The 27610-nt window shown below is 50.6% G+C and overlaps 1 protein-coding gene across 2 annotated transcripts in view; it reads right to left on the bottom strand.

The window, feature by feature from the left end:
- The window catches only part of SEMA5B (semaphorin 5B), a 115864-nt gene extending 90359 nt beyond the window's left edge, over positions 1 to 25505 (bottom strand). The window contains exon 1 of one of the 2 annotated variants that reach the window (XM_033121407.1): positions 25244 to 25505. The gene's annotated coding sequence lies outside the window, so the exon portion shown is untranslated. Of the gene's footprint in view, positions 1 to 24559; positions 24642 to 25243 lie in introns of those variants that run through there. The other variant, XM_033121398.1, reaches the window with a different exon arrangement.
- Positions 25506 to 27610: the final 2105 nt, after the last annotated feature.

A 27610-nucleotide genomic window follows, 5' to 3' on the forward strand; every position in this document is an offset into this window, starting at 1 on the left:
CCCAGCCCCATCTAGACCTATCAAGTCAGAATCTCACAGGTGTGGACCATACTCTGTCTTTCCCTAAAGTTCCCCTAGTAAATCTGATGATGAGCCAGACCAAACGTCATAATACCTGTCTAAGAATCCAGAGTGCTCTGTAGGAAAAGCCCTCTGAATAAGACAGCAGGGCCTCATGCAGCTTTACAAGGTCATCTCTTTTGTACTCCTTCTTGCCTCCTGGAAGACCAGCATGAAACATCAGAAACAGGAAGCTCTGAGCACTCACCCCTTCTGGGGACAAGCAGAATTCCACTTCTCCAGCAACAGGTCCCAGCAGTTCCTGACATACACCACCCACCAAGTAATTCTCTTGCTCAAGGACCACAGCCAATCTGCCTCTCAGATCCAACTGCTCCCCCTCCTCAACCTGTTCCTGCCCAGAGCCTTCCCCCAACTCCAGACTGCACCCCAATAGCATCAGGGTCCTGGAGGGGGGCAATGTCATCCTGACAACATGGTCCCTCCCCAGCAAGGAGAGACTTTCTTGGTCACCTGTTAAATGATACCACGGCCAGTTTCTACTTCATATGCCTTTGTAATTGACTTGCCACCCCATCCTGTCTCAAAGACATCCTTCATGTTAGGTTTAGTCCCTCTCCTGCAACTGGCTGAGGGCTGGGGGAAAGGAAGTAGAATGGGGACTCAGGACTCCTGGGTCACTAGAATGTGACTCTCAGGGACCAGTAGTTGGTTGGCCTGAGGGAGTGATATATACTCTTCACCTTTTTCCAGGCAACAGAGAGAGCAATGTCCCAACGGCTGAAACACTCCAGCCAGTGAGACCAGGTCCCAGGAGCCTGCCCTGTGCCACGTGGGTCACCACATCCTACAAGTCAGCCCTCAGCCTCTTGGACACTCCACCTTCCCAACTCCTGTGACCTTTCGTTACCAGCCTCTGTGTGACCAGAGATTACGGGCTTGACCATTACCCAAAAGGCTCTTCCAGTCCTGGTTCCACTGAGCACCTCCTGTCTGACCTTGAAGATGCCCTGCAATCTCTCTGAGCCTAGCCTTCTCTTCTGGGATGGGTAAGGATTGTCTTGGATCCTGTGCCCAGTTCTCATGAGGCTTAAAACACACAACAAACGTGAGCATGCTCCATCAACCAGACAGCACTGTTCACTCATGAAGGATCACTGTCCCCCAGGCTCTCAGCATCTCCAGCCAGGAAAACTGTTTCATTCATCTTGTGTCTCCAGTGATGGTGTTGGCAAATGTCTCCTGAGAAATGGCTGCGGGGTGGTACATGAACGGAATGAGGAGAGGGCATCGGAGGAGAACGGGAGTGCCTGACATGTCAGGACAGTGAAAATGAAGAGTCAGAAAAATGCCCCCTTTCCTACCACCTCAAGTCTCCAGGCACTAACAATGCCCCCTACCTGATTAGACCGCTAACTTTTTTTTCCCTTGGCAATATGTATTTCTTAGTAATTCCTTAAAGATGGCTCGATAGCAATAAGCACATCCAGTACCCAGATTGCGTGGTCTTTAAACACCAGCGTTCCTTGGAGTAGTGAATGATTCCATATCTGGGGTGGAGAATATACAAGATGACCTTGCAATATTTAGTTGTAATAGAAAGCAAGAAAACTACTAAAGATAAAGGGATTCTGTTAAAGGGACACAGGAGGGAACACAGAGGGAATCTCTTGGCCAAATTTGAGACAATTTGCACATGAAAAAGAATAATGAATGCAATTGATTTTAACAGATTGATATACAAAAATTCCTGTGTTCATAATGTTACTTAAGGTGGCAGGGAAGACAAAATAGAAAACAAATCCACAAAGAACACAATTGGAAGCAACTAGGGTATCAACCTCTTAATCAGAAAATTGACGAAAGAAAAGATTTAAGTATTTATCCTGTCTTTCCTTCATAAATTTTACATATACAAATGTGTGTGTGTGTGTGTGTGTGTGTGTGTGTGTATGGGCTTCATGATTGGCCCTCGAACCTCTAGAGCTCTCCTTATTTTTTATAAAGATTTTTATTAAAAATATAGCTAACGTACAATATTATATTAATTTCAGGGGTACCCCATAGTTATTCAACATTTACATACCTAAAGAAGTGATCACCATGATAAGTCCAGCAGCCATCTGACACTGCACCACGCTATCACAATATTATTGACTATATTCCCTGTGCTACATTACATCCCCATGACTTATTTGTTTTATACCTGGGAATTTGGGCCTCTTATTCCCCTTCTTCTTTCCCCTCTCTTTTTAAATTTATCAATTACAGTTGACATTCAGTATTATTTTATATTAATTTCAGGTGTACAGCATAGTGGTTAGACATTTATATAATTTAAGAAGTGAGCCCCCTGACTAGTCTTGTACCGACCAGGCACTATACATAGTTATTACTATATTATTGACTATATTCCCTATGCCTTACTTTGCATCCCCATGACTGTTTTGTCACTACCAATTTGTACTTTTTAATCCTTTCAGCTTTTTCATCCTGCCCTCAACCCCCTCCCATCTATCACCCCGATAAATCTAGTACCCATCTGACACCATACATAGTTATTACAATATTATTGACTACATTCCTTATGCTGTACCCTCCATCCCCATAACTACTTTTTAACAACCAATTTGTACTTCTTAATCCCTTCCCCTTTTTTCACCCACACCCCCAACCCTCCTCCCCTCTGGCAACCATCAAAATGTTTTCTGCAAGTTTGTTTGTTTTGTTAATTTTACTCTTAGATTCCACATAAAAGCAAATCACATTGCATGTGTCTTTCTCTGTCTGACATACTCCACTCAACACAATACCCTAAAGATCCATCCATGCCGCCACCGATGGCAAGAACACATTCCCATCCATGGCCGAGGAATATTCCACTGTATGTGTGCACCACCCCATTTTTATCCATTCTTCCATTGACAGATACCCAAGCTGCCCCTACATCTTGGCCATTGTAAAGAGTGCTGCAATGAACACATGGATGGACATGTGTTTTGGGTTCTTCAAATAAATACCCTGAAGTGGAATTACTAGGTCCTTGTTTGTCTGTTGTTATAGCCTTTGTTTTAAAGTTTATTTTGTCTGGTATAAGTATTGCTACCCCAGCTTTTTTTGTTTGCATTCTCATGAAGTATCTTTTTCCATCCCTTCACTTTCCATCTGTGTGTGTTTTTTAATCTGAAGTGATTCTCTTGTAGGCAGCATATGTAAGAGCTTTGTTTTTTTTATCCATTCAGCCCTCCTCTCTTCTGAGTGGAGCATTTAATCCATTTACATGAAAGTAACTGTTTATAGATATGTAACTATTGCCATTTTATTATTCATAATTTTGATCTTTTTTTTCCCATCTGAAAGGAATCCCTCTAACATTTCTTGTAATACTGGTTTGGTGGAGATTGGAGCAGTGGAGCTCACCAGGCCAATAAGATTCAGATGTGGCCTGTGGGGGGCGGGCTAAACACAAGCAAGATGGCGCCCGCTTGCCGGCTGCAGGGACGGAGCACCCTTTACTGGGAAAATGCTGACTGTCCTCCGGTCCTCCCTCCAAGCCACACACCTCAGTGTGCCACTCCAAATGTCTCTGAGGCCCTCCGAGTCACTGTCCCTCCGCTGGAACCCAAGGTGAGTGCCTGCGAGTGAGTGAGTCTGTGCACGAGCCATTTAAGAGGATGTCTGGGTTTCCCATATCCTTCCGTCCCACCCGAACAGTCGGAATCCCCACCGTGTTTCACAGTCAGATGTTGTGGGGGCTCCTCTTCCCGACATCAGTACTCTGGGGAAGCTGTTGTGGGGGGCTGGGGTCCCTCGCTCTTCTGAGGGGAACTCTCCACAGCCTAGATATCCCTCCTGATGTTCAACCACCACTCGGAGGTTTGGGGCCTGTTCCGCATCTCTGCCCCTCCTACCTGTCTCCTAGTGGCTTCTTTATATTTTTAGTTATAGGACTTCTGTTTGGCTAGACTTCAGATGGTTCTCCAGGTTGATTGTTCTATAATTTAGTTGTAATTTTAATGTGTTCAGGGAAGGACACAGGAAGTGTTTATGTACTCTGCAATCTTCTATAGACAGGTAACTTTTAAAAGTTACTCTAACTCCAAATAGAAAAGGATGTTATTAAAGCTTTCCCAGGCTGGCCCTGTGGCTGAGGTGGTTGGAGCGCCGTGCACCTAATGCGGAGGTCGCCGGTTCGATTCCCACATGGGCCAGCGAGCTGCACCCTCTACAGCTAAGATTGTGAACAACAGCTCTCCCTGGAGCTGGGCTGCTGTGAGTAGCCGGAAGTTGGTGTGAGCTGCTGTGGGCTGCTGAGTGCTGCTGTGGTTCGTAGCCCTCTAAGGTGCTTGCCTGACACAGCTGATGCTGCACTGAACACTGAGATTGGGAACTGGGGGGTTTGGAAGCTTGAGGTGGGACCTTGGAGGGCAAAGCCTTCCCCTAACTCCTCACTGCTTTGATTTCCTGGAGGAACAGGCACTCAGGACGCTGAGAGAGCCCTGGCAATTGGGTATTTGAAGGGAGGATATGCTGAGCCACCCCAGTCCTGGGAACCCACAGGACAATCCTGACCCCCCTTCATGAGCTCTGCGACACGAAATACCCTACCAGCACCACCCCCATTCTCAGAACAGAAACAGCCTCTTAGAGATGAAAGGGTAGCTGCTTTTCACCACACAAGAGTCTGAGCTGCATTTTCATATATTCCCACCCCCACCCCTTTGCATCCCCAGGCCTAAACTGTAATGGGATAATTGGGATAAGATATAAAGGAGAACTCCCCACCCAGAAAAGCATGCAGAATAAGAGGGTGATAATTTTTAGATATAAAAGAACTCTCCCTCAATGTTACCCCTGCTCTCTGAGCACGGGAGCAAAATGGCAAGCCAGCATACAGTCTTGGGCACATCCCCACCACACACACACTCACACACACACACACACTTGCTTTTGCCCTCCACTTCCTTCTCACTCAATATTAGTGCTGGGTAGGGCCTTGCTCCCAGGAGCAGAGGATGGCCAAGGGCTCTCTAAATAGCCCCCAAGCCACAGACTCTGCACCACCCTCACTCTCCAGGCTAGAGCACAGGGAGGCCACAGCACAGGGAGGCCAGAGCCAGGGGGACCTGCTGTGGCCATCTCCACCCTCACTCCAGAGCTTATGACATCTGCGAAGCACTCCTCAACTTGAAACCTTGATTCTTCCCCTTGTAGATACCAAGGCAAGTATGAATCCAAGTCCACAAACATCTAATCAGTGCCAGGCAGTGGAATGAACTAAGGGAAAGGTATAGAAAATGCATAGGCCACTGTCAAAGTGTAATTTTCAAAATGCTCTCATAATTATTTCACTCATAGTGAGGGATGGTAAAGCTAGCTCAAAAGAGAATTTGAAGAACAAGGGTTATATATACATTTAATTTCATAAAGTCCAGCCCCTAATCAATAGCAAATTGAAAGTCAAGCAAAAGTACATTCCCAGAGAGAATGAAATAATCTTCGGTCGAACCTGGTAGGTGAGAGTGTGAGGTTGCCAGGACATGCAGTCATCCTTTTGCCAGGTTTCCAAGCTTTCGGTGCCTTTTCTTAACACCACAGTCCTTGCCCTTCAGGGGGCTTTCCAACACATCGTGAGCCAAGACTGTCACACACAGTACGGTTCAACAGTCCCAGAAGAATTATTGTTCATTCTGTTAGGCATGACAATGGCACACTGGTTTATGTACAATGTAAATAAATCCCTAACAGTTGAGATCCACACTGAAGTATCCATAGATAAAACGTGATGCTGTCTGGGTTGTGTTTACAAATATCCTAGGGTACACAAAGATTGGGGGAGAATAGATGAAACTAGATGGGCAAAATATCACTGTTGAAGCACAATGAGGGGTACGTGGGAATCCATACACGGTTCTCTCTACTTTCGGGTATATGCAAATTGTTTTCATGCTAATGGTTAAAACAAGACAACATCCTGTCACATGCTTATCATCTTCTCACCTGCTGTATGAGTGACTGTGTTCACTGCTGTTTCTCGGACCCCTGCTTAGAATATACACTCCCGGGGGCGGGGCTCCTTGTCATTTCTTGCCCTGCCAAGCACTAGAAGAGCATCCAGCACCTATAGGCACAGGATGGGTAATTTGTTAAAGAATTATTTGGAGCGACTCCACCAAGGTGGGAACTGGGGGAGGAAGTCAGATGCTGCAGGTAGAGTCCACACATTTGAAAACCTGGCAGTGGAGAGAAAAGGCAGAGACAACCCAGGAAGCAGCCAAGCTGGGTGCGGGTTTTTGCGGGAAGGGCCACATTGGGCCTGTTTGAAGCCAGGAGGAGAGAGGCACGGCCATCCAAGAGGCAGATGGGATACAGACCAACAGGGCAGGGGTCTCCGTGGGCCCCGAGGTCAGGAGCCAGAGTAGGGGCTGAGCCTCCAGCTGGAGTGGGGGTCCTGCCGCTGCCCAGGCCTGGGTGTCACTGGATGGCCTGTGGGGCAGCACTCTGCCCCGCTGCAGGTGCGCTTTGATGTGGCTCAGGCTGCTGTGCAGAGGAAAGCCAAGCTTCCCAGGGCTGCGCGCTGCATCAATGCCACCCAGTTTTCAATGAGGCCGTAGAAGATGGGGGCCTGTGGGCCCACGAAGGGGCAAATGCTCTGCAGACAGAGTAGCTGGCAGGAAATCAAGGCACAGCATTTCATCCAGAGATGAAAGGGAGTTTTTACCCTGACTCCTCTCAATGCACCCACACTCCATCTCCACTCCCGGGAGGTGTTCTCAGTGTGACAAGTACAGGCTTAGAGACTTCTATTTTTTTTCCCCAGTTCCTCACCTCCTCCAGGGGAAGAATGCACGGTGGGGGTACGTGTAAGGAGACGGACTGTGGGCTCAGAGAAGGGTCTGTGTTATCTCTGCGGGTTTCAATTATCCAAACTTCCCCTTTGCAACCAGACGAGAGAAGGACCTGTGAACACACCATGTATAAACAGAGAGCGCAAAATGTGTTCCCTCACCCCTGGCATATCGTGCCCTGCCCAACCCCACCCCTGTATTTAGAGATTTCCTGCCTCCATTCACATGTGTATTCCTGTGTGTGTGACACAGACAGAGACTGAGAGACAACTGAGAGAATGCAGTTCCATGGCTGCCCCACAAAGGACCCTGCACACGTCCCCTGCTCTATTTCTAGCCACTGAGACTCACCAATGACCTTGAAATCCTGCAGGGATTCAGGACCCTACTCCTCAGGCCACACAGGAGATATAAAATCAGGACCCTTTTTATGAGAACATGCCCCAACTATGCTTTGAGACATGGGGTGGGGGAACCAGGATGTCTTCCCACATTAGCTGTCTCATTAAAAACTCCACACACATTTGCTAAGGTTTTGATGCCAGGCATTGGGCTGGGCAAAGGGACACAAAGATGCACGCAGCTCTGTACCCTGGGAGATGGAGTTCAAGCAGAGAGACCATTGCATCACTGCAGCTGTACAGGTGGCACCAGGCACTGAGGGCAAAGCAGAGAGAGGTGCCAGGCGTTCTCTTTCTGGATGTCCCTGAGATTCACCTGGGAGCCCTAAAATAAATACCAATGCCCAAGTCCCACCTGGACAGATGGAATCCCTCTTTGATGGTGAGACCTGGGCTTCAATAGTTTTAAAAGCCACCTCCAACCCCACCCCCACTCGCCCATACACACCCAGGTGATTCTAATGGGCTGCCAGGGAGGAGCACTGTTAAATTATATGTCCTCTTCCAAAATGGGCACAACAAAGGAATATGGGAGACGGCCCAAGGGAAGTGCTACAGCTTAAATTTGTGCCTCCCCACCAAAGCATGGCACAGCAGGTATGTGGGGCAGTGACATCCCTCCTCCGGCCAATGCCAGCGCAACCCAGAATTAGACGGGAGTCTCTTGGGCTCCTTTCCCCACAACCTAGACCTCTAGACAGCAGAGGACCAAGAGGTTGTGCTGTCCCGGAGCCTGGAAACACCCTGTCCCTCTCTTCCTGACATTTCTTCTGAGCTCTATTCTTGCCTTTTTTAAAAACACCCCAGTGTGCCAGAGGGATAAGAAGGGACGCACCCCCACAGAGTGCCGTAGGTACCCAGGGAAGGGAAAGGCTGCTGCTGCTAATGGGGAGCCCTCTAGCTGGGGGGCTTCAAGGCCAACCGCCCAGGTCTGAGAAGAGAGGCAGGGCTTACCCTGGAGGAATGGGGAAGAACCCAAGGTGGCTAGTTCTGCTGGGGGTGGGGCAGGGAGCCCTCGGCAAGCCCGGATCCCCAGGGCTCAGGGCCAGGGCATCGGAGAGTCCCAGGCTCCTCACACTGACACAGAGGCTATGTACTGAGGGGCAGAGCATGGAGTCTGCGGTTGGAAACCAGGGTTTGAAACTGCCTCTTAGTAGATGTGCGGCCTTGGGCACATTCTTTCCAGAGAATTCCTTCATCTCCAAAATGGGTATAACAGTGCCAGACTCAGAATTGCTTATTATTGGTGTCAGAATTCAATGAGATCATGTACAAGAAAGCAATTAGAATGGTGTCTGGCAGAGGATTCAGTAAACGGAAGTTGCAGCCTCTGGGAGAAGAAAATAAAGATGTAAATACTCTTCTACAACAGTAAAGCACGCCATTAAAAATGGGTTGTATCAATATCATCATCATCATTTAGCCCAGAGCAAGTGAAGCTGCATTACCTGGGACTATAAAGTGTGGGCAAGCAGCCGAGCCTGTTCCTGTAGACATGGCAGACCCTGTAGACATGGCAGGCAGAGGTGTGGGCAAGGCTCAGCAGACTGCACTGGGACTGACTGGCGTCCTGCCCCTCCCAGGAACCGTTAGCTCTTAGAAGGCAAGAGCTACGCGTTCTTCCCCCCCATCTCTCGAGCAGCCAGCACAATCCTGGCCCATGGTGAGGGCTCAAGTCTACACTTGTGATTATTGGTCCTGCAGTCAGTCCGAGGTAGAACTGGAGAGGCGGACAGGCAGGTCAAGGAATTGAGTCTGTGAACTCGAAGAAGGTTCCGTCTGTTACACTACGGTGAGAGCTGTTAGAGCCCGAGGACTGAGCAGGTACCACCACCGGCGGCCTGATCCTGGGCACCAACGCCAGCCCCTACCTTCTCTTTCCCACCCCAGCTCTTCCCTGCTGAACGTGGGCCCACATGTGGCTGCAGGAATCCTGTCACAGAGATACTGCCACGATTCTCCACAAAATCACTGCAAAGATTTTCACCCACAGTGTAAACATTTCGCAAGGTTTTAACTAAGAACCAGGCAGAATTTTGGCACAGCCCCCGCAGAGCAAGCCCAAACAGGAGAAACACTGGTTTGTTTGGTGCCTCGAAGGAAGGAGCACCCTTGCACACAGGCCACCCAGCAGCTCGAAGCCCAGCCTCCCACACTGACCTCCACACTCTCATAAAAGGCACCAGGTTGTATCAGACCCATGAAATGGGACTCCTTACCACAGATAAAAATAACCGGAGACCTGCAGTGAGTAGCATTAGCTTTCTCTCTGTGCTTTTGAGACATGAGCTTCTGCAAATCCTTTCACCAGCCTCATCACCCCACATCTCTGACACAAATATAGGGTAGGATTCAGGCTGTACATCTAGGCTGCGCAGCCACGGATCTCTGTCACTGAGGCCAGGTTATTCCCTCGAAGATGGGAGCAGGGACACCAGTCACGTGGACAACCTGTCCTGGGAGCCTATCCTCAAGTGGGCAAGCCCAGAGGTCAGTGTTAAATGCACAGAAGGGCATGGGTGGTTAGTGAGCCCCTCTCCTGAAACTGCTGGGCCCTGTCCACTGCCAGCCCTCACCTGCCAGGGCTGCAAGGGAACGGAGAGAGCCAGCGAGATAGAGAGTATGACCTGGAGCCAGTTACTTAACTTCCAGAGCCTCAGTTTCCCCATACATAAGATGAAGGAACAACTCTTGGGATGGTCCCCTGGGGATGAGGGAGCACGTGTTTAGAGAGCAGAATGTCAGGCCTATTGAGCATCCAAGACATGATCACCCCAATCTAGCCCCCTAGTCACACATTAGCATGCTCAGGGTTGAGCAGGCCCAACACAGGGGACTGTGGGACATCCAGGGTTCGGCCCGGCCACTGATTTACCCAGATGTCCTGTGCATATAAGAACAGAGGAGGTGGAGTCTGGACTTTTCCCCAAGAACAGCGAGTCTGAATTTAGACCGGGGTAGGGCGAGGCCTTCACAGGGTGGCAGACTCTGCTTCAGGCCTCTGTGAAATGAACCTCCCACAACCACCCTCCCCAACATACTCAGGCACACACAGCCTGTGGCTCACGGTGAACACGTCCATCCTGGGCCTCGAAAAGTGCCCAGGACGCAGGCTCCTGACAGAGGTGCAGGCCTTGGAACAGTCCCTAGGGCTCAGGATGGCTCTGGAGGCTGTGGCCCCAGGGAGGTCACAGAAGAGGGACCACCTAGGAACCAGCACAGGGCTGGGCAGGAGGATGGGGGTGACCAAGGCTGTGCCATGGAAGGGTAGGATGGCTTTCCAGAAAAGCTTCCCATCACCTCCTCAGGACACAGAAGGACCCAGAGAAACCCAGAACCCTGGGCCTCCGACAACGACAGCACTTCTGAACCACATTCCATCAGAAAAACACTACACACCCAAAATACTTGGAACCCCTAGTTTTCAACCGCCTTTCCATCATCAAATGCATTTCCTTGGTCCTGTCTGGCACTCCTGATCTATAGGAGCCTGCAGGCTAGCTACTGGGAGAGGCCCACTGTCCTGTGGAAAGAGCCTTTGCTTTGGGTTCACTGTGCCCTGTGTTCAAATCCTGCCTCCACCTCTACCTCTATGTGGTTGTACAATGTCACGGAAGTTTCTTAACCTCTCTGAAGTCTTTTTCTAATGTGCAATTGGGGAAAATCTCTCCCTATAGGCCTCCCTGAGAACTAAAATGAGAACTGGTGCATAGTAGGTCCTCACACGTGGTAGCTGTCATTGAGACTACAAAGCAGATCCCTCCGAATGTATCCCGGGGGCGGGAGCACTCATCCGCCTCTGGGCTAACTGCGCCTTCTGCCCCTCCCCACCCCCATCCCACCCAGGCTGAGCCGGTATGGAGCCCTCTTCCCTGGTCCTACCCTCTCAAGGAGAGGAGTTTCTGAAGTGGAAACTACTTCAGACATTTAACCCAGTGTGACAGTCTCGGAGCACTCCTCTCTCCCAGCAGGACCAGGCTGTGGAGTGTAATTAAAGCCACGGGTTAATTAGGAGTGGCAGCCATCTTGCCAGGAGCAGCCCCTCGCGCTGCTCATCCTGCATCCAGAGCGTCAGTCTCAGACGTCCAGGATGCAGGAGGCACAGCACCGCCTGAGTCCTTGGAGTCCTTGTGTTCTCCACCCCTGCACCCCCCACCCATCTCCAGCTAAGCCACGCCAGAGTTGCCGTCATCAGCTGTGATAATTTCCCTGGCAGTTCATACTCAGGGAGATTTTCCTGCAGTCTAATTTAAATTCTTCTGTCTACAGGTTGACGGAGGGAGGGGGGAGAAGTGACATGAATGTGAGTTTGGGCTTCAAGGAAGGGGCCCTGAGAAGTGTCCCTGAGAAGGGCAGAGCCTTGAGCCCTCCCGCTCCAACCATAAGGAGAGATGGTGGGAGCATCCTGCAGGATGGAGCCAGGGGTGATGGAGGCAACGTGATGGATGAAGGGAAAGGGGGAATGGAGAAGAGAACTGAGAGGTAGCTGGCCCACCAGGCTTGGAAGCCTGAGATTAGCTTACTAGTTACCTAATATCTCTGTGTCTCAGTCAGCCCATCTGTAAAATGGGGGTAAAAAGTCACACCTATTCTTAGGGCTTTCATGAATTAAAACACACAACAGCTTTTTAAATGGCTTGATACAACATAAGTTCTCAGTAAACTCCAGGAAATCTTCATAACATTCCAGCCTCTTTTGGAAATTGCTCAGACTCCTAGGACTGCTTCCTTCCCCGTTTCTCTCAGACGCACGCCTTCTTCTCCATTCCAATGGCCTCACTGCAGTCCTGGCCCTCATCCCCACATGCTGGGCCCAGTTTGTGACCTCACCTCCCCACCCTCCCCCTGGGGCTCCCTCTCCCCCACTACATCACGCTCCAGCTCACCAGTCCACTCTGCAGAGGACCGGTTTGTTTGGCAACAAAAGTACCTCAGGCCCTTAGGTGCTTTTCCAGGTGACCTGCTTTACTAAAAGGAACTCATTTAATTCAGTTCCCACGACCACCCTCTGAAATAGGTACTGCGGCCACTTTACAGATGAGGAAACTGTGCTTCAGACAGGAGAAATAATTTGCCCAAAGTCACCCTACGAGCAAAGGGTAGAATTCAAATGGAGGTCTGTGTGGCTCCAGGCTGCCTTCCAACCAGACTCCTCAGCAAAGCATCTGAAGCCTTCAGCACCGAGCACCTCTCCCTGCCCCCGATCTAGCCCGATGCTTGTGCCCGCCCACAGCCAGTCCAGACCGATGCACGCTCCTCACCTTCATATATGCAATCGCCGTCGTGGAGTCAAAGAGCAAGAATAGAGAGGAGAGAAGGAGAGCCTTTAGGAATGAGAGGAGTTTGGGAAAGAGAGGAGCTGGAAGGGAAAAGCATGCTGAGAGGGCACTAACGTGGTGTCCACACATTTGGGGGACTTCTCTGGCGGGCCCTACGGCTCTGTCTCCAGCTTGGCGTGGGATTCCACAGGAAAGGAAAGAGTGAGAGGAGGCCCAAGCCAGAGGCTGGTGAAAGGACTGCTAAAGCTCCAGCTGCTCTGACTGAGTTCAAGCCACTTGGCCCGGTGCACATCGCAGGGACCCGGAACATGCAAATGAGGCTGAGAACAGCTGTGGGGAACTCGCAGGAATCCTGACAGGATCCTGGCAAGCGCTGGAGGGGCCGGGAGGCCACACAGTCCTCCCTTCCAGAAGGGGTCTGAGGTGGTTTTTGCAAACCACAGAGAGGGACCACTCGAGGTGCCGCCTGAGGAAAATTTCTTGAAGAGACTACAAATGAAGGGTGGTGGGCACTGGTGAAAGGAGGCTGAGATCACAGGCAGACAGTGTGTGTTCAGTAATAAAGTCCTGTCAGGCAAAGCTCATCTCCTCTGTTGACAGGGTCACCAGACCGGCAGACAAGGGAAATGGGGTTCACCCGAAGAACTGATCTTGAAAACATCTGAAAAGCTCTTCCTGAAACTGTTGCGTACAAGCGAGAGAAAGGAAGCTAGAAGGTGGTAGAATTAATGGGTGTAGCTGGTCGCACAACAGTACCCAGGGGGTACTTACCAGAGGATCAAGTCCCCTTGGCAGGAAACGTCCAGGTGCGCCTGGTAAGGTGCTGACCTATCCCACTACATGCAACATCTTATCAAACCCTTAGACCAAAACACGGGAAGGATTCGCCGCTGGGGGCATCAACAGATATGCTGGAGGTCAGACACAACATCCAAAATATCTCAATCAGCTAGAGAGATAGACTGAACTTAGACAGGATAAAGTGAATTAGGGAAAAATGCAGAGTCCCAAACATGAGAACAAAAACGCTACCACACTGTTATGGGTTGAACTGTGTTCCCCAAACTCCTACATTCAAGTGTTAACTCCCAGTACCTCAAAATGTGACCTTACTTGGGAATAGGGTTGCTGCAGTTGTCATTAGTTAAGATGAGGTCGTACTGGAGGAGGATGGGCCCCTGATCCAATATGCCCGGTTTCCTCGTCAAAAGGGCAAATTCGGACACAGACAGGCACACAGGGAGATTGCCATGCACAGAGGAACACAGAGATCAGAGTGGTGCTTCTACAAACCAAGGAATGCCAAAGATTGCCAGTAAACCATCAGAAACTAGGGGATGGGCATGGAACAGATTCTCCCTCATATTCCTCGGAAGGAACCAACCCTGCCGACACCTTGATTTCAGACTTCCAGCCTCCAGGACAGTGAGACACTACATTCCCGTTGTTTAAGCCACGCAGTTTGTGGCACTTTGTTATGGCAGCCCTAGCAAACTAGTACAACCACAAGGTCAAAATTGGAAGATAGGGCTGAGTCACAGATTACGTTAAAGAGACCTGGGGGTATTGGTTGGCTGTAAGATCAGTAAAAGTCAGCAGGGCCACGTAGTTGCCAAAAATAGCCAGGGCAGAATGGAGGCTGCATTAATAGCGGCTGTGGTACCTGTGTTGGTGAGGGCGTGCTGGCCAGGCATCCCCTGAAGGACAGGGTTTTGTCCTGGTGTCCTCAATTTAAGGACAGTGGGAGGGCGTTCAGAGTCCTGTGCCTAGAGAGGATGAAAAGTCAGAGGAGGACTAATGGAAGTAAGGAAGAGGTGGAAGGCAACTGGTCTCCAATGTTTGAAAAGCTGTGGCATGGACATGACTGGGTTTGCCTGAAACGGAGGAAGAGATGAAGCCCATAGGGAGAGACACAGACTTCAGAGAAATATAAGAACTTTCTATTAGACATTGTTGACTAAAAATCGAATGGCCCAGCTGTGGGCAGATGAGATTTCTGTCTCTGAGGAATTCAAGACCCCACCAGCTGACCCCTCTGTAGGGACTTGTACGGGTGACTCCAGTGTCTTGCAGTACCAAGAAAGGGCCACTGCCATTCCCCACCTGGCTTGACAGCAGCAACTCAGGCTTCTTTCCCATTTAAACTTAGAGGCTAGCACAAGACGTTTTGGCCCCAAGGCCTTTCACTGATGGCTTTAGCAAATAAAATTGCACGCTAAGGGCAATGAGTCTAGACTCGGTTTGGTAGGAGTCAAGTCCACTGGAGGGATAAACCTGCTCATGCTCACAAGGACAGGGGTCCCAGGAGGATGAGGGGTGGGAAGGAAAGTGACCCTGGCTCTCCACTGTCCAGGGATGGAGGGAACTGGCAGCCCAAGAGTTAACCGATTCCTCACTTGAGGGAGCACCACACTGGTGGGTGCCATGAGGGATACAAAGGAGCCATGAGGGATACAAAGGAGCCCACAGCCAGGCCTGTCTCCAAGGGGTTGGGAAGACAAGCTTCTGGAGGAGAGGCAACTCGAAGCTAATAAGATGGTTCTTCCTAGGATGACCTGAAGCACAAGCAGTGAGCATCTATATTAGCTCTGCGACTTCACTTAATCCTCCCTCAAACTCATCGTCCCTCATTTTACAGTACGAAAAGGAGACACAGAGAGGGAAAGAAACTTACACAAAACCTACAACCAAAAACCAGTCCAGCTGGGTTTGAACCCAAGTCTGTCTCATCCCTAAGCCCACGCTCCTTCCAGGTTTCTACACAGCTTCCCCAGGAAAGGACTGCAGGTTGTAGAAGTGCCACGAGCACCCAGCAACAGACCCTCCCAGTGAGGTCTAAAGCAGTGTCTCAAACTTCGACATGCATCGGAGTGGCCTGGAGGACTGGTTAAGGCCCAGGTTGCTTGACCCCACCCCAGGAGCTGCTGAGTTAGTAGTTCTGGGGTTGAGCCCGAGAATTGTTGCATTCCTAACAGGTTCTGGCAGCGCTGCCGCTACTGGTCAGGGACCTTACTTTGAGAACCACTGTTCTATAGCAATCAGGAAAGGAAGCCGTATCCTCCAGCCTCAGAGCCAGACAGAGGCAGAGGTGTGCTGCTGGGCTGATCATCTGTCTCCGGGCAGGAGGGCCCCAACAGCGTCTCAGGCAGCAGGACTGCCAGCCAGCACTGCTTCACTAGAATCCGTCTGGATGGGGAGATGCTCATTCTAAAAAATCCAGCTTGCTGGATTTTCCACTCTGGAGTCTCCTAGTTCTCCCAGGCTGATGTGTTCTCTTCTACAGGAAGTTCTGCTGCTTCTGCAGTCAGCCCTCATGACCCCCCAGGGTTTTCTCCCTCCTTCAACAGTCTGTTTTCACGAGACCTTTTGCACCTGGGTTTTCCAACTCCCTCTTCATGTGGGACGCCTTCCACTGAACACACCTGAGTTGGTGAGGGTCCCTCTAACATCCACGTCCAGAAATGAGGAATAATGACCAGGGAGAACCCAATCTGGACATTGCACTTCTCTCAGTGCCATGTAAGCCTATGAAGCCTGCGCACGATTAAACCCCTCGGATCTTTTACTCAGGATCTGCAGCCAAACCAAGGCGGCCCCACCCCCTTGTGAACTTGAGTAATTAATTTCTGCAATCTAAATGCAACTTTCCATCTGCCCCTGTTCAATTTCATCTTGTTGGTTTAAACCCAGCATTCCAGTCTGTTGAGATCATTTTGAATATTCTGTCTTTTATAGGCGCTGCCCGTCACAGCCTTGTCACCAACAAATTTGATAAACTCGCTTACTCTAGTTTCATCCAAGTCCCGGATAAAAATGTGCAACTTCATTTTTCAGAATCTCACCTGCCACAAACCATCTTCCCCCTTGGAATCCCTAACCATACGATCATAATACCCAAAATCAGACTTCCTGCAGTCTAGGGAAGGTCTCTGGGCATGTCATTTCTTCCCTTGGCTGTTATTAACACGAGGCTGCCATGGTGGCTTTCATCTGAGAACTGTCGCCTCACCACCTAGTTTTTGGTCATGGTCAGAATCAAATCACAAGGACCATTCGGTTGCTATTTCTTTACCTTCTGGGCAATGACAATGTTACAGAGGCAAGAAGGCAAAAATGTATCCGATTCTCCACTTTAAACAGTATTTGACATCCAGCAGAAGTCAGGCTGCCTATCCCCCATCATTACTATAGCATGCCTCCCTGACAGCTTTATAATCCAGACTGGGAAAGTAGCATCCAAATTCTTCCGACTGGGTGGAGAAGCTGTCATAGGGATATGTCATAACTTGGACCTGCTCAGTTGCAAGGCATGCTGGGATCTTGGCAGCTGGTCAGTGAGGAGGCAAGAAATGTTTTCTGGCATGGGGTCCCTGGAGAAAGGGGTGAGGACAGATTCAAAGAAGTGAAAAGGAAAAGGGGGCCTTGATGAATAGCATCCCCATTCTTCCGCCATTCATATGTGAGAACTGCCCTTCTTCTGCTGGAGAAAGTCACAGTACACGTCCACGGGGTGCTGATGGAGTATTTGTGAACAACTCGTTAATACCATGAGGCCAGGATGGAGAAAGGTATATGTAGTGGTTAAATGTGTAGGCTCTGAAGCCAAATAGTCTGGATTTACATCCCAGCTCTACCACTTACTAGCTCTGTGACCTTGGGCAAATTGTTTTTATCTCTCAAGGTTTCAGTTTCCTCATGTGGAAAGTAGAGACAAAAATAATACGTGCATATAAGGCACATGAGGATCAAAAGAGATAATGCATGTACAAAATTTGGCAGGCTGTCTGGTACATAGTAACAGCTCAATAAATAATAGCTGTTATTATGGAACAATAGCTTGAAGGCACTGGGTGCTGCTCGTTCCAGGGCTGGAGGCGTGAAGAGAAAAAGGCTAAGAAGGAGAAGGAAGGAATTAAGACGCTGGGGGTTAGGGGCAGCAGAGTAGTGGAGCTCACCTGAGGGGCACGGCGATGTGTGGAACTGACCTGAAGGTGGAGCTTAGGCACAAGGTCAAAGATTCAGGCCTTCAGGTCAGGGAGGGAGAAGCAGCCCCTTTGAAGACGCAGAAGAGGTCAGTGAAAATAGTTTGTTTTTCAGCTCTGAATACAAAATTTTTTTATTGATATAGGAAGTCAGTCAAAAATTATCTAAATGGTCCATGTTATAAAGAAGCATAAATACTCCACTTCTGGCAACCTATTTTGAGGGGAAAAAAATCATCAACAGGCACAAAGATTTACATACAAGGATGTCTGCTGCAGCATTATTTATCGTAGTACAAAAATGACTCACAAAGGACATATCCAACCCACAGGGGATTCATTAAATAAATTACAGAACATCCGCATGATGGACAACCAGGCAGCCATTAAAAAGCCCATCTTAGAAAAATACTTGGGACTTGGGAAATTATCACAATATGTTATTAAATGAAAAGGGGTGGTTGCAAAAGAGCACAGACGGTACAATCAATGTTTGTCGTATACATATCTAGAAGGAAATATGCCAAAATGTTGAATGAATGTGTATTATTAGGTTGGTGCAAAAGTAATTGCGGTTTTTGTCTTTTTTTTTTTAACCCTTTAAACTGCAATTACTTTTGCACCAACCTAGCACTTTCAGAAATGCTTTTTAAGAAAAATGACCACAAAGAAGTGACACTAGAAAGGAACTCCCATACTCCACTTATAACAGAAAGTGGTTAAATGCAAATCACAGGACCATAAACAGTAGCTACGATCTGAACGTCAGGAATGACTGGCTGTTGGTGGAGAGACGGCATGGCCCCTGGGGTGAGGCCCGGTGGAGCCCAGGAAAGATTTAGGACAGTGGCTCCCAACCCTGGCTGCACGTTAGAAGCTGCAAAAATACCAATGCCCAGGTCCACCCTCAGGGATTCTGACTTCATTACAGTCTAGGAGGGGACTGGTCATATCTGTTTTTTTCAAAGCTCTTCCAGTGCTTCTAATGGGAGCCAGTGACTTAGGGTTGAGCTGGACCAAGTTCCTGTTACCTGCATACAGAGGACCTTGCTCTCTAGATGAAACCCAGCGTGCGAAGGGAGACTCACTCTGGAAGCTAGAGAGAAGCTGAATGGGAGCAAGTGGCCCCAAGGCCCTTGCTCTATGCAGGAAAATGACCCTTAGCCTTGGGGACATTCACAGAAGTGCTCCTTAGAGCTGACCTGTTTGGGAGCTTTTGCCACAAGGACACGGCTCTCCACTTAGACTCCTGATGGGGCCAGCTGACGCCACAAACTGCAAGTACAGGTGGCTCAACAAAAAGGAGAAGGGAAGGAAACCAGGATCTTGGGAAATCTACAGGGACCGACTCTGCAGAAGCCTGAGCTAGTGGTATTTTCCTCTTCTCTCCTGCTTTTGGGCAGAAACACACTGGCCAACAGAGCCATGTGTCATCCTTATAGGCAATCCGCTTTGGGTGGATAAGGCCTCTCAGAGGTCTCCTAGTTTCCCCCAGGCGCCTGGCGGGAAGAGGAGCAGAGAGAACGTGCTGCTGGAAACAAAAGTTTGTATTAAATGATAAGATCTCCCCCAGACTTTCACTGCAGGTATAGAGTTACTCAAGGCACCAAAAGAAGGGAAAGAAGAGGCCTGGGCCGGGTGCTTTACACACTGGATGCATCCATTCCTGAATAATTAAGAGCCAACTGCAGCTCTTTTGTAGTTCTTAAAGTGGGTCTCCTGAGTGGCCTTCAGGACAATGACCAGGGCAGTATGGAGGGAGTTTTGACTCAGGAGGACCGGTGGGCTTGGCGAATATAGATGGATCTAAATTGCTACTCCACCGGTCATTTCCCTGAAGTTTTCTCCCCGGGGGCATCTCCTCACATCAACTCTGGCAGAAGAACAGAGCTACAGATAATCCAAAATACGGGATGCTCAAAGCATAACACAGCTTTGCAATGCATTGCATCTATGTTTATACATGGATGCATGTCAGTATATTTACACACACACACACACACACACACACACACACTCACGTATAAAGCAATATACAGCAGATGTACCTTCCAAATGATGTTTGGCTCAGGTGAAGGCTAAAAGGAAAAAGCACTCTCTGAAGATGATGTGACTGGCAACCAGGTGGGTTACCAATAGGAGGGATAGATGGTAACTTGAAACTAGCCTGAGACTAAACACCCCCCATAAAGAATCCACAAAAAAAGGGAATGAGCCAGTCTTGGAAAATCTCCATTCAAAACCACTGGCCTTGAGGGCCAGAAGGGGCCTTCGGGTTCATCCGACACGTCATTTTCATGGGTGGGAGTATGAATTTGGCAGAAGCGCTCCAATGGGGAAGGCTCCCTGGGTTCTAACCCAGCCTCCTCCGTGGGGAATTTAAACCTATCTCCTCTAATCTGATCCTCAGAAGACTGGCAGAACAGATGGTCACCAGTCCTACTCCAGTACCAGCTCTTCCTATCACAGAAGAGACCAGCCAAAGATATTCTTGGTTCAAATGCAAAGATACTCTGATAAAACTGACAGGACTTCAAATTCAAAGGAGTTCCAGGCGCACGTCTGAGTAAGTCATCCGCAATAAACGCAGATCAATGAGGGCAGTGTCACGGCGGAACTCGGCACACGGCACTGACGGTTAAGCTTTCATTTGCTCAGGGAAAAGCCCCATGGAACCCTTGTCCTGCAGTTGTAAGTCAGAGAGCGGAGGAGGATGAGCAGCCCAACTGCTGGGAAATGTCCTCAAGGTCAAACTTTCCCAAACCCAGGCTCTGTCCCAGGGGTCCCTCCTCCAGCTTCCCCCACCACCGTGCCCAGCAGCAAATTGGATAGGAAACCATCTTTTTTCCTTTCTGTCCCACTCCAAAGCTACCAAGTGTAGCAATTTCTTATTGGTAATCCCCTGACTAATGTCAGAATTAAAGAGTGCATCCTGCAAGGTTTATTTTTCACCTCTTATACTCACTAAAGCAAAATACTAAAGAAGGGAGGGAAAGTGACATGGCAGAGCCACAAAACATTGAGCACCACCTCCCCACCCCCCCTTCCCTTTCGGAACTCTGCTCCCAGCTGGAACTTTTCCCTGCCACTCTCTGGCATTCAAGCCTGTTTGTTATACGGGAGATTTCTTCAGAAAGAAAGTCTTAGAGATTCCTCCATGGGAGACAGAGAACGGCATACACAGAGATCCCTTTCCAGCTTACCCATCAGGGAGCCATCTCCTCAGCTGAAGCAGATTGTCATTAAACCAAAAGTCGGAGAGAGGGAGGTTCACAAAAGTATAGCACTATGCTAGTGAAATTCTGGGGTTGCCCACACACACTGTAAAAGAAAGGCTCATTCAGTCAATTCAGTGCAACTCCATGAGTCAGGACGCTTGCTTTGGCCTCTTGTCATACATTACAGACCAAGTTAGTTAAGCTTTGTCATAAATTTGAGACCTGCTTAGTGATGGGTAAACTCAAATATAAAGATCTGAATGTGAAGAAAGCCCATTCACGCGCTGTAGCTATTTGCGATACACACTCACACGGACACAGTCACCCGTTGATGGAGATACAGGCTAGTAATCAAGTGAGGCAAAGGATGGTTGCAGGACCCACTGGGGTTCAGACCCTGAAGTATAAATAACCAACACTCCCTCCCAACAGTTCTCACCCCCAGATCTTCGGGTGCCTGGCTTTGCCTCTGTCCACACCACAGAGACAAGGCAGGTGTCTAACCCCACTTGATAAGGGAGGAATCTGATGCATGAAGAGGGGACTTGGAATTAGGGGAACAACTAGCCCTCTCAGCCCTGCCCCCAAACCCTAGACCCCAAGTCCTTTAGGCAACTCCTCATTAACTGTCAGGTCACCTAGACAAACCCACAGGGGAAAGCAAATAAACAAAAAAGACAGTCAATTCCATTACAGAAGTTGAGGCAATGCTAGTGATTGTGTTCTCCTGGTCATGCTGATTCACCTACCTCCAGGGAGATCAGAGACATGTCTTGTCTGCTGTTGTTTCCATTGCTTTTAGCGCAGTGCCTGGCACACAGTAGGTGCTCAGTAGATGAGAACATGTGAGTTTACTGCCAGTGTTGGTCTCATTTACCTTGTACTCAGGCAATGACAAAGCTAACACTTTAGGACCATTGAGGAACATCTGACTGCTGGGGATGTGGGTGGTGGAGCATCCGCGCTCAGCCCTGGGTCTTTTAAAGCAATAAGACATGGCGACAAGCATTTCTAATCAAGGATCTTGTCGTTGGCCTTCTGTGTCCATTCTATCACCTCAGTCCTCAATGGAAGTAGTGAACTGGTCAGAGTTACTATCTTGACTTTCCCTGTGGGATATAGGAGGGCGACCACGCCTAAGCAAGAACAGGAGTGTCATGGTCAGTGTGGACGATTACTGGACCCGACAGCATCTCCTTCCCAAGCGCACATACACTCCATCCACCAACCAGCCTTGCCAGGCTGCTCCTCCATAAATGTCTGCTATCCCTCTGCCCCCCTGCCGGGGGCTCCCCTTCCCTTTCAGACCCACACTGGCTCAGGACTTTATATTCCTCGGGATCCTCAAACATTCTACATGAGCTTCTAGTCTTTTCTCCTCCAATCCCTGCATAAAGCTTTACTATATTAGGGGAAGCAAAAAGTCATGGTTGGATTTATTTTTCTTTTTTTTTTTGTAAAGAATAAAATTGGCTTATAACCACTGGGTTCCAGGAGTGGAAGTGGTGGGAGGAGGGGCAGGAAACCTGAGTGCCAGTCCTTGCTCTGCATCTGGAACCTGTATCAATTGATGTGAGATGCTAGATTTCTATAAGACAAGATGGCTCAGCGACCTCAAGGAACTCATCATCTCATAGGAGAATCCTAGTGGGTCCTGAGAGTAAGGGTGAGCTGGGGGGTCCACCAGGTCAGAGGTAGAACCAGCCTGTGGAGTGTTCCAATCAATCCCCAAGGAGACCTGATAGTAATGTACACACACAGAGATGAGATCACGTCTTAGAATTGTAATTTCTTGATTGGTAGGTATAGGAGTTCAGAATGCTCAAGGGCTACACACTGGTTTTGTCAGGACCACTTAATTGACCAGTTTGCCTTTGAACACCAACTTGTCCCCAGGCCAGCCACTCTAACAATCAGCACACTGTTATCTGCCTGCCCTCTGTAGGGCAGGTGACTCCCCTGACATGACAATCTCCAAGCCCTCTTCCAGCTTTGAACCTCCATAAGAAGTGACTAACAGAGGGGCTTTCGAACAATCCAGGAAGGGTACCCCAAGACACAAAAGCTTCTGTGATTCCTCCAATCCAGCTAGGAGGTGGCAATCCACAGAACCAGGCTGGAACTTTTGGCTTCTCTGCCTTTGTGGTCTGGCTCTAGAAGTGGGAAGGGAGTCCCTCACTGTCCTTCCCTCCTGTCCCACCCTCCCTATGGAGACAGCTGGTAGGGAACGGGGCAGAGTCAACAAGTGCAGCTCTCAATCCCACCTGAGGCATCATCAAGCTTTCTTCACCGGGTCTTCTCCTAAGCCCTAGGTCACCATTTGGCACTGAAGCCCTTGCTGCCTTGTACTGCCTGTGCATTTTTCTCTTCATGTTCTCCCTCCCCAAACACACACAAGCTGGGGAATTTAGCAGCCTCTCTGTGCTTGGGCCTCAGCACTGTATCTACCAGCACCTAGCACAGCACGTTGCACACACTAGGTGCTTAAGAAGTGTTTGACGTCCACAGTGATGAAAATGCTGCCTGTTGTCAGGTCTGGAGGAGGAAGGCTCTGGCATGACTCCCTGGAAAGAGAACAGAGATGGAAGATCTGCCACCCCCTCCCAAACTGGTGGTGGTAGCTATTGATTTGCAGAAAGGAGTTGCCCACCCCCACACATACACACACCTTTCCCAACCTGGCACAGCCAGAAGCAGCCCTTCTTCCTGTGCAGTCTCCCAAAACAGTTCTTCCTGCCCTATGGGTGACTCACTCTCTCTCTCTGATATTTTATCCCCCTTCCTCCTCCGTTGGGAATCTAGATTTGGGGCAGGGTACTGGAGGTTTTTTCCAAGCTGCTTCTAGATTAATCTGTCCCCCTTTTCCTAGTGAGGTCCATTTCTCAGCCTCAAGTTCCCCTCTGCCCCTTCCTCAAGGTCATCTATCCCGGTTCAGATAAGGTGAGAGGCCACTTTTGACTGTCAAGAAGAAATGGGGGGAGGGGGTGAGAAAGAGTGGAAAAGAAGAGCCTAAAAGATGAGGGAAAGTGGGGGTGGGGAGGACTGGGAGGCGGACACGGAGGGCTCTGAAGAGAGGCGCCTCTGCCTAAGCAGAAGAATGAGGCCCAAGTGTGGGGGGTGCCTGAGAAATGTGGAAGAAGATTGGATTCTCTCAGGGCTGAGGGGAAATATGGCGGGTGGGGCCAAAGCAGGCAGGGTCGTGTTGGGGTCTAGATACAGGCAAGCTTTCAACCCCCCCGCTCCGCCAATCCCAGTTGCGCTGGCTCCTGCAGAGCCAGGAAAGAGCGCGTCCCGAGGGTGGGCAGCCCTCCCGGCTCCTGCCTCTGTCGTTCCCACCGCGTAAAGCCTGGAGGGGATCGCAGGGTGGGGCACGGTCCGGCGATTACCTCTCCGCATCCAAACTGGGGGCTCACTGCAGCGGGGGGGGAGCGGGCCCAAAGACGAGGACTGGGCACCGGGGATGGGGAGGAGGCAGGAACCGCGCTTCAGGTGGCTCCTCCTTGTAGTTTAAAGTTTGCAGCAGCCTAAGGAGCCGACTCTGTCCTCCCTCCGACACTGGCCCGCAGCTCCGCTCGGCCGGGTTGCTTCAGCCTCGCCCTCTTCCTCCGCGGGTCCAGCGCCCACTTCCCTCTGGGTTCCCGCCCCTCTCCGGTCCTAGATCCCCTCTCCAGTCTCCATCCCTCCCTGTGCCCGAGCGCCCCCCGCTCCCTCCCTCCGAGCTGGATCTCCAGCACGACGTGAGCGGAAAGTAAATGGGCAGCCCCAACCACAAAGACAAATTGCCATGAAAAAAATAAATCAAGAAATCACCGTTCGCGTCCCGGTTCCCGCCGCCGCACCCCTCTCCACTGGCCCAGGCGGGAACGCCCGGCACCCGGGCCGCTGCGTCTGGGGCCTGGCAGGGCAGAGTTTGGACTCCGCAGGGCCCTGCCACCGGAGGGGGAAGGGGAAGAATCCCGGCCGGGGCCCCGCAGGCAGCGGCGGAGCAGGGATGTCCCGGAGCGCGAGATTTCACACGCGCGCAGGCCATGCGTTCCCACGCGCCTCGCCGCCCACACTCTCCCTCCACCCGGTTTACTCGCGGGCACTCTCTCAGCCTCCATCTCCGCGCCAGTATCAGCGCCTCCTCCCTGCTCTCTCCCAGCCTTTCATTCAACCGTCCCCTCCTCCAGGCCCGGGCCCGGGTCCCCATCGCGGCTGTAGCCCAGACGTGCCGACCGCGGCCAGGCGAGGGCCCTGTGCAGCCCGACCCAGAGCGAGCGGGCGGCGGGAAAGCAGAGCGCCGAGGGCGCCCAGGCCGAGGTGGCAGAGGGCGGCGCGGAAGCCCGGGGACCCCTCTTTCCCCCCGCCCGCAGCCTCTGTCACCTAATTCCAACTTGCCAGCCCCCCTGGGCCCCCACTCCCTTCCCACGCCTCTCCCCACTGAGTTGCTGAAGTTTGCAACTTACAGCCCCAGCCCGCGCAGGGGGAGCTCCCCGGGCTCCCGAGACTCACCTCCGGGCTGCGGGCGCAGGTGCCCGGTTCCCGGTGGCTCCCGGCTCCAGGAGCGATGGAGGCGAACCAGGAGGACGGGCCGCGGGTCTGGAAATGGGGCGGCCGCGCAGGGTCGGCCCCCCGGCCCTCGGCTCGGCGCTCGGGTGCAGTCCCGACCTGGGTCCGCGCCCACTACTCTTGGGTATCTCCAGCAGCCGCTGGATGCGCGGCTGACCCGCCCGGCTCCGCGGAGCTGGGCTCTTGCAGCAGTCCTCGCGCTCCAACTAGCTCCCCACAGGGTGCGCGGGTGAGAACCGGTAGGCGGAGACCTAGGCATCTGGAGGGAGGGAGAGAGAGGCGGTGGGGGAGGAGTTGGGAGTCAGAGGAGAGAAGGAGGGGAGGGGGAGCGAAAAGGAGGAGGGGGATGGAGGAGACCTGCCGCGGCGGGCGCTTCACCCGCCAGCCCCCAGGCGCGCGCAAGAGCGCAAGAGGGCGCCCTGCATCTCCAAGTCTTCCGCTCGGCAGGATGCTGGGCCCTCGCCTGCCAAGTGTATCTTATCCCGAAGATGGACAGAAGTCCCGCTCTTCAGTCGGCAGTGGAGTTCGAGACCCTGGTCTCCGAGCACTTGCTACCCTTTGCCACATCCTGCCTTACGGTCCTCGATAGCCCCCGTCTCTAATATGACTTCCTCCCGGGGTCAGCCTACCCGAACCCTAGCCACCCAACCTTTGGGGCCTCAAGATAGTCTCCCTTCCCCACCCCAACCCGGGCCCCCCGGTTCCCAAATTCCCCAGCCCGGTTAGCTAGGGACTATCTTCCTGCCTGTGTATTTGAAGGAGGAAAGAACCGCTTACAACACAGGGGAAATACGGTATAAACTGCAGTCGAAGGGAGTGGGGCGAGGCTGCTGGGCTGGACTGGAAAGCCAGAACCGGCCGGTTTAGGGTTAACTTTACAAACTGCACGACCTTGACTGAACCTCTCCAAGCCTCAGTTTCCTCCGCTGTAAACTAGGGTTGGTAATAACTAACGTACAGAACGATTTGAAAACCGAGTAGGGGCTACCTTGAGTAAAATAACACCAGGAACACTGGAGGGGGGGGGGGCATCCAAGAGATTAGCGATCCTGGGAGGCGGTAACTGCTCTGAGCTGAGGAGGGAAGCTCCGCGCAATCACATCGAGCAAGCCTGCATTGTTGACTAGTTTAATATCGAGTGTTTCTGATGGCAGGAAAGCGGAGGGAAAGAGAGGGGGCAAGCTTCAAATCCTGCCAGAGCTGAGAAAGAGGCATAAAGGGAGCCCTCTGCTGAACAAAAAAGGTATTAAAATAAAAAAGGTGACCTAAGAAAATAAAAGAATGAAGGAGAAAGACAAAGGACCTGAAAAATTAAAGCCCGAAGAGGTGTGATTTTAAGAGATAACCAAGAAGAACTGTGAAATAAAAACAGATAGCTTGGAAGAAGGAAAACACGAAAAGACTCTCAACAGTATGCCAGAAAATGAAGAATTAGTGAAGCATTTTACATAACAAAATTCTGGGTAAAGGAAATTCCAGATAAAGTAGAGGAATTGAGACAGTAACAGCCTCAGAGAAACACCCCCCAACACACACACACACACACACACACACCCTCTGAACCAAGGTGAGAAGCAGTTTGACCAGGATGAGAGAGAGAGAGAGAGAGAGAGAGAGAGAGAGAGAGAGAGAGAGAACATCTAAGCAGGGAGTTTATGAGATACTCTAAAAAGGAAAACAGTGCACAATCTCAAAAATAAAGAGTTTCTAGGGCAACAGAAATGCTGAAACTCATAATGTGCAGAATGGAGATGAACTTGCAAAGGTAAGGCACACTCTGGACCAGAGGAGAGAGATGTAAAGAAGAAAAAACAAAAGGAAATAGGTGCGTCAGGGCATACCAGCCGGTAGCAGATCCACTTAATTAGGGGTGGAAATCAAGTTGGAAGAGGTAATGCAGGGCATCCAGTCCAGACCTGTCGTTTTACAGACAAGAGCAATGAGATCTAGAAAGGGGAAGCAACTCTCCCAGAGTCCCAGGCTGGGGTGGGGGCAAGTCTCCTAATCCCCAATCTGGGACCCTTCCACAGCTGTGAGTGCTGCCTCCCCCATCCCCATTCCTATGGAATCATGGGGACTGCTTTTGTCATTGCAAAAATATAAATCTGGGAGCACCCGTTGGCTCAGTTGGTTAGAGCCCAGTGCTCATAACACCAAGATCACTGGTTCGATTCCCACATGGGCCAGTGAGCTGTGCTCTCCACAACTAGATTGAAACTAGATTGAAAACAAAGACTTGACTTGGAGCTGATGGGTCCTGGAAAAACACACTGTTCCCCAATATTCCCCAATAAAAATTTTTAAATATAT

This window comes from Rhinolophus ferrumequinum, chromosome 2 (genome assembly GCF_004115265.2).
Source record: "Rhinolophus ferrumequinum isolate MPI-CBG mRhiFer1 chromosome 2, mRhiFer1_v1.p, whole genome shotgun sequence".
NCBI classification, from domain to species: domain Eukaryota; kingdom Metazoa; phylum Chordata; class Mammalia; order Chiroptera; family Rhinolophidae; genus Rhinolophus; species Rhinolophus ferrumequinum.